Source organism: Arachis stenosperma, chromosome 5, assembly GCF_014773155.1.
Source record: "Arachis stenosperma cultivar V10309 chromosome 5, arast.V10309.gnm1.PFL2, whole genome shotgun sequence".
Classification (NCBI taxonomy): Eukaryota; Viridiplantae; Streptophyta; class Magnoliopsida; order Fabales; family Fabaceae; genus Arachis; species Arachis stenosperma.
In genome coordinates this window covers 36,519,621-36,526,021 of record NC_080381.1, presented here as the reverse complement: position 1 = coordinate 36,526,021, position 6,401 = coordinate 36,519,621, and the positions used below count along the sequence as shown (strand labels likewise).

The 6,401-nt window shown below is 38.8% G+C and overlaps 1 non-coding gene across 1 annotated transcript; it reads right to left on the bottom strand.

Annotated features, from left to right (window-relative positions):
* Positions 1-5,012: 5,012 nt before the first annotated feature.
* On the bottom strand, positions 5,013-5,120 carry LOC130983750 (small nucleolar RNA R71). The gene has a single exon (XR_009087728.1). It is a non-coding gene; the product is annotated as a small nucleolar RNA R71 (small nucleolar RNA).
* Positions 5,121-6,401: the final 1,281 nt, after the last annotated feature.

Below are 6,401 nucleotides of genomic sequence, written 5' to 3'. Positions count from 1 at the left end.
CTCAGTTGGTGTTTTTGGGGCTTAAAATATGCCTATTATTTGTGCTCCAATTCATGCCCACTATCAAGTATTATATATTGTTGGAATATCAGCTTTCTAACGCAACTGGAATCCCCTCAATTGGACCTTTGTAACTCAAGTTATGCTCTTTTGAAGGGGACAGGGTCGCTGGCATAGTCGCTGGCGTTATTGGCAAAGTTAGCCACAATAACGTTAGCGTTCAGGGGATTAATATTGCCAGGTTCTGAAGTTCAAAATTAGTGTCCACCCCATACTATATTTTTGGAAAGTCCTGAATGTCTACTTTTCAACGCTTTTGGAAGTACATCATTCGGAGCTCTATCGCTCGAGTTACACTTCTTGGAAGGTGAAGAGGTCAACTAGCCTTACTACAGGTTGATACCATGTTCGTCTTTGCACTTTTAGGACAGATTTTCTCCCTCAAATTTAATGTCCACCATATAGTGTCATATATTCTTGGAACGCTCTAGAATCCTACTTTCCAATGCCACTGGAATCACTTCATTTGGAGCTTTGTGGCTCAAGTTATTCTTGTTTGAAGAAGGCATAGTCAGGCTGCTAGGTGAGATTTTGCGCATGTTAGTGTAACTAACGTGGCCCTTAACGTAGGCTCTTAGTCCTTCGCTAGCGTTATTGGCACTCACTTTTTCCAATAATGCTGCTCCTTGTCCTCTTTCCCACGTTAATGATCCACGTTAGTGTAACTAACGTGGCCCTTAACGTAGGCATGCCAAAGCTCGAGGGCATTAGTGACACTCACCTTTGTCACTAACACTACAAAACCCCCCTCTTCCACGTTAATGGTCAACGTTAGTGGTGTTAACGTGGGTCTTCCTTTGCTTTACTAAAGTTAGTGGCATTAACGTTGCCACTAACTTTCCAAGCTCTCCTTCTTCAAAGTTAATGCCATTAACGTTCCCACTAATGTTCCAAACTTTCCTTCCTTCCACGTTATTGGCCACGTTAGTGGCACTAATGTAGCCACTAACGTGGCTCTTCTCTGCTTCTTGTTACATGAAATCAATCAAACAAAGTGCATTAAAGTCTTGCTCTTAATCATGAGATCATGCATCATCCATTTTATCATTCAATTCATGCATAATTCTTATGAAATCATTCAAAATTCACAATGTTTGCTTGAATCATGGTATGATTGCATTTTCAACCAAATACTTGCTTATTTTCTAAGAAAATGCTTGAAACCAACCTAAAGCATACAAAAAATGGCTAGTTAAACTAGCCAAGATGCCCTGGCATCACAACACCAAACTTAAATCTTGCTTGTTGATGAGCGGATAATTTATACGCTTTTTGGCATTATTTTTAGTATGTTTTTAGTTTGTTTTAGTTTGTTTTTATTATATTTTTATTACTTTTTAGTTAAAATTCACTTTTCTGAACTTTACTATGAGTTTGTATGCTTTTCTGTAATTTCAGGTATTTTCTGGTTGAAATTGAGGGATCTGAGCAAAAATCTGATTCAGACGCTGAAAAGGACTGCAGATGCTGTTGGATTCTGACCTCCCTGCACTCGAAGTTGATTTTCTGGAGCTACAGAAACCTAATTGGTGCGCTCTTAACTGCGTTGGAAAGTAGACATTCTGGGCTTTCCAGCAATGTATAATAGTCTATACTTTGCCCGAGATTTGATGGCCCAAACAGGCGTTCCAAGTCAGCTCAAGAATTCTTGCGTTTAATGTCGGAACTGGCACAAGAATGGGAGTTAAACACCCAAACTGGCACAAAAGCTGGCGTTTAACTCCAAGAAAAGTCTCTACACATGAAAGCTTCAATGCTCAGCCCAAGCACACACCAAGTGGGCCCGGAAGTAGATTTTTATGTCATTTACTCATTTCTGTAAACCCTAGGCTACTAGTTCTCTACAAATAGGACATTTTGCTATTGTATTTTCATCTTGAGATCTTTGAATCTTTTGATCACATTTTGGGGGCTGGCCTCACGGCCATGCCTAGACCTTGTTCTTATGTATTTTCAATGGTGGAGTTTCTACACACCATAGATTAAGGTGTGGAGCTCTGCTGTACCTCGAGTATCAATGCAATTACTATTGTTCTTCTATTCAATTCGGCTTATTCTTGTTCTAAGATATCACTTGTTCCTCAACTTGATGAATGTGATGATCCGTGACACTCATCATCATTCTCACCCATGAACGTGTGCCTGACAACCACCTCCGTTCCACCTTAGATTGAGTGGATATCTCTTGGATCCCTTAATCGGAATCTTCGTGGTATAAGCTAGAATTGATGGCGGCATTCAAGAGAATCTGGAAGGTCTAAACCTTGTCTGTGGTATTCTGAGTAGGATTCAAGGATTGAATGACTGTGACGAGCTTTAAACTCTTGAAGGCTGGGCGTTAGTGACAGACGCAAAAGAATCACTGGATTCTATTCCAACCTGATTGAGAACCGACAGATGATTAGCCATGCTGTGACAGAGCGCGTTGAACTTTTTCACTGAGAGGACGGGACTGTAGCCACTGACAACGGTGATGCCCAACATACAGCTTGCCATGGAAAGGAGTAAGAAGGATTGGATGAAGACAGTAGGAAAGCAGAGAGACGGAAGGGACAGAGCATCTCCATACGCTTATCTGAAATTCTCACCAATGAATTACATAAGTATCTCTATCTTTATTTTATGCTTTATTCATAAATTATCCATAACCATTTGAATCTGCCTGACTGAGATTTACAAGATGACCATAGCTTGCTTCATACCAACAATCTCTGTGGGATCGACCCTTACTCGCGTAAGGTTTATTACTTGGACGACCCAGTGCATTTGCTGGTTAGTTGTGCGAAGTTGTGATAAAGAGTTGAGATTGCAATTGAGCGTACCATGTTGATGGCGCCATTGATGATCACAATTTCGTGCACCAAGTTTTTGGCGCCGTTGGCGGGGATTGTTTGAGTTTGGACAACTGACGGTTCATCTTGTTGCTTAGCTTAGGTATTTTTCTTCAGAGTTCTTAAGAATGAATTCTAGTGTTTCAAGGTGATGTTCTTATCATCACCAAAGCTGATTGATTCTCATCAATTTAGCTCTTGAATGTAATGTCCTGCTGAAGCTTGGCTAGCCATGTCTAATTTCTTTAGACTGAAGCTTTAGACTAACATTGCATGATTCCTGGAATTCTCATTAAGAATTTTGATATCCTTATTTTCTTTCAATTTTCGAAAAAAAAAATCCAAAAAAATTATAAAAGCTTAAAACCAAAAATATGTTTTGTTTCTTGTTTGAGTCTAGTGTCTAATTTTAAGTTTGGTGTCAACTGCATGCTTCTATTCTTCTTGCATTTTTTTTGAATTCATTCATGTGTCTTAATTGATCTTCAAGTTGTTCTTGATGATTTCCTTGTTCTGATCTTTAAATTCTCTTGTCCTGAGTGTTTTGTTGTTTCTCATATGCATTCTCATTTTGTTAGTGTCAATAGTATACAAACTTCTAAGTTTGGTGTCTTGCATGCATTGTTTATTTGATCTTAGTTTCATTTTGATTATTCCTCATTATTAAAAATCCAAAAAAATTTTAATTTGTGTCTTTTCAAGTCAATAATACAGAGAATTGAAGATTCAGAACATTCAGCAGAGGAATTACACAGAAAAAGGCTAGGCGTTCAAAACGCCCTGTGAGGAAGGAAAACTGGCGTTTAAATGACAGCCAGGGTGCCTGGATGGGCGTTTAACGCCCAAAAGGGGTGATTTTTCAGCGTTAAACGCCAGAATGTATACCATTCTGGGCGTTTAACGCCAGGATGGCACAAGAGGGAAGATTTTGTTTTTAACTCAATTTTTTTTCAAGTTTTCAAAATTTTTCAAAATCAAGTCTTTTTCAAATCAAATCTTTTCAATCATATATTTTCAAAATCAATTTCTTTCTTTTTCAAAGATACTTGCTAACAATTAATGATTTGATTCAACATTTCAAGTATGTTGCCTTTTCTGTTGAGAAAGGTTTAATGTTTGAATCATATATTTCCTTGTTAGCCAAGTCATTAATTTTCAAAATCAAATCTTTTTAAATTGTTTTTCAAATCATATCTTCTCAATCACATCTTTTTAAAACCATAACTTTTCAATCATATCTTCTTAATCACATCTTTTTCAAAATAGTTTTCAATCAAATCTTTTTTATTTCTAATTTCAAAATCTTTTTCAAAAATCACTTAATTTTTTTTCCAATCTTAGTTTTCAAAAATCAATTACTTTTTTTTATTAATTCACTCTAATTTTCGAAAATTTCTTCCCCTCTTCTCACATCCTTCTATCTATGGACTAACACTCCTCCTCAATGCACAATTTGAACTCCATCTTTCTTGATAAGTTCGAATTCTTCTACCTCTTCCTTCTATTCCTCTGACACCTCAAGGAATCTCTATACTGTGACATAGAAGATTCCATATTTTCTTGTTTTTTTCTCTTTCATATGAGCAGGAGCAAAGACAAAAGCATTCTTGTTGAGGCTGACCCTGAACCTGAAAGGACCTTGAAGCAAAAGCTAAGAGAAGCTAAGGCACAACTCTCTGTAGAGGACCTAACAGAAATCTTCAAAGAAGAAGAACCCATGGCAGCCGAAAACAACAACAATGCCAACAATGCAAGGAAGGTGCTGGGTGACTTTACTGCACCTACTCCCGACTTCTATGGGAGAAGCATCTCTATCCCTGCCATTGGAGCAAACAACTTTGAGCTTAAGCCTCAATTAGTTTCTCTAATGCAACAGAATTGCAAGTTCCATGGACTTCTATTGGAAGATCCTCATCAGTTTTTAGCTGAATTCTTGCAAATTTGTGATACTGTCAAGACTAATGGGGTTGACCCTGAGGTCTACAGACTTATGCTATTCCCTTTTGCTGTAAGAGATAGAGCTAGGATTTGGTTGGACTCACAACCTAAAGAAAGCCTGAACTCTTGGGAAAAGCTAGTCAATGCCTTCTTGGCAAAGTTCTTTCACCTCAAAAATTGAGTAAGCTTAGAGTGGAAGTCCAAACCTTCAGACAGAAGGAAGGTGAATCCCTCTATGAAGCTTGGGAAAGATACAAACAATTAATCAGAAAGTGTCCTTCTGACATGCTTTCTGAATGGAATGTCATAGGTATCTTCTATGATGGTCTGTCTGAACTGTCCAAGATGTCATTGGATAGCTCTGCTGGAGGATCTCTTCATCTGAAGAAGACGCCTACAGAAGCTCAAGAACTCATTAAAATGGTTGCAAATAACCAATTCATGTATACTTTTGAATGGAATTCTGTGAACAATGGGACGAATCAGAAGAAAGGAGTTCTTGAGATTGATACTCTGAATGCCATATTGGCTCAGAACAAAATATTGACTCAGCAAGTCAATATGATCTCTCAAAGTCTGTCTGGAATGCAAGTTGCACCAGGTAGTACTAAGGATGCTTCATCTGAAGAAGCTTATGATCCTGAGAACCCTTCAATGGAAGAGGTGAATTACATGGGAGAACCCTATGGAAACACCTATAATCCTTCATGTAGAAATCATCCAAATTTCTCATGGAAGGATCAACAGAGACCTCAACAAGGTTTCAACAACAATAAGGGTGGAAGAAACAGGTTTAGCAATGGCAAGCCTTTTCCATCATCTTCTCAGCAACAGACAGAGAATTCTAAGCAGAGCCACTCTGACTTAGCAACCATGGTCTCTGATCTAATCAAAACCACTCAAAATTTCATGACTGAAACAAGGTCCTCCATTAGAAATTTGGAGGCACAAGTGGGACAGCTGAGCAAGAAAATTACTGAACTCCCTCCTAGTACTCTTCCAAGCAATACAGAAGAGAATCCAAAAGGAGAATGCAAGGCCATTAACATGATCCACATGGCCGAACTTGGAGAGGAGGAAGAGGTAGTGATCGCCACTGAGGAAGACCTCAATGGACGTCCACTGGCCTCCAATGAGTTCCCTAATGAGGAACCATGAGAATCTGAGGCTCATAATGAGACCATAGAGATTCCATTGGATTTACTTCTGCCATTCATGAGCTCTGATGAGTATTCTTCCTCTGAAGAGGATGAAGATGTCACTGAAGAGCAAGTTGCCAAGTACCTTGGAGCAATCATGAAGCTAAATGACAAGTTATTTGGTAATGAGACTTGGGAGAACGAACCTCCTTTGCTCACCAAAGAACTAGATGACTTGACTAGGCAGAGATTACTTCAAAAGAGACAGGATCCTGAGAAGTTTTCAATACCTTGTACCATAGGCACCATGACCTTTGAGAAGGCTCTGTGTGACCTAGGGTCAAGCATAAACCTCATGCCTCTCTCTGTAATGGAGAAGCTAGGGATCTTTGAGGTGCAAGCTGCAAGAATCTCACTAGAGATGGCAGATAAT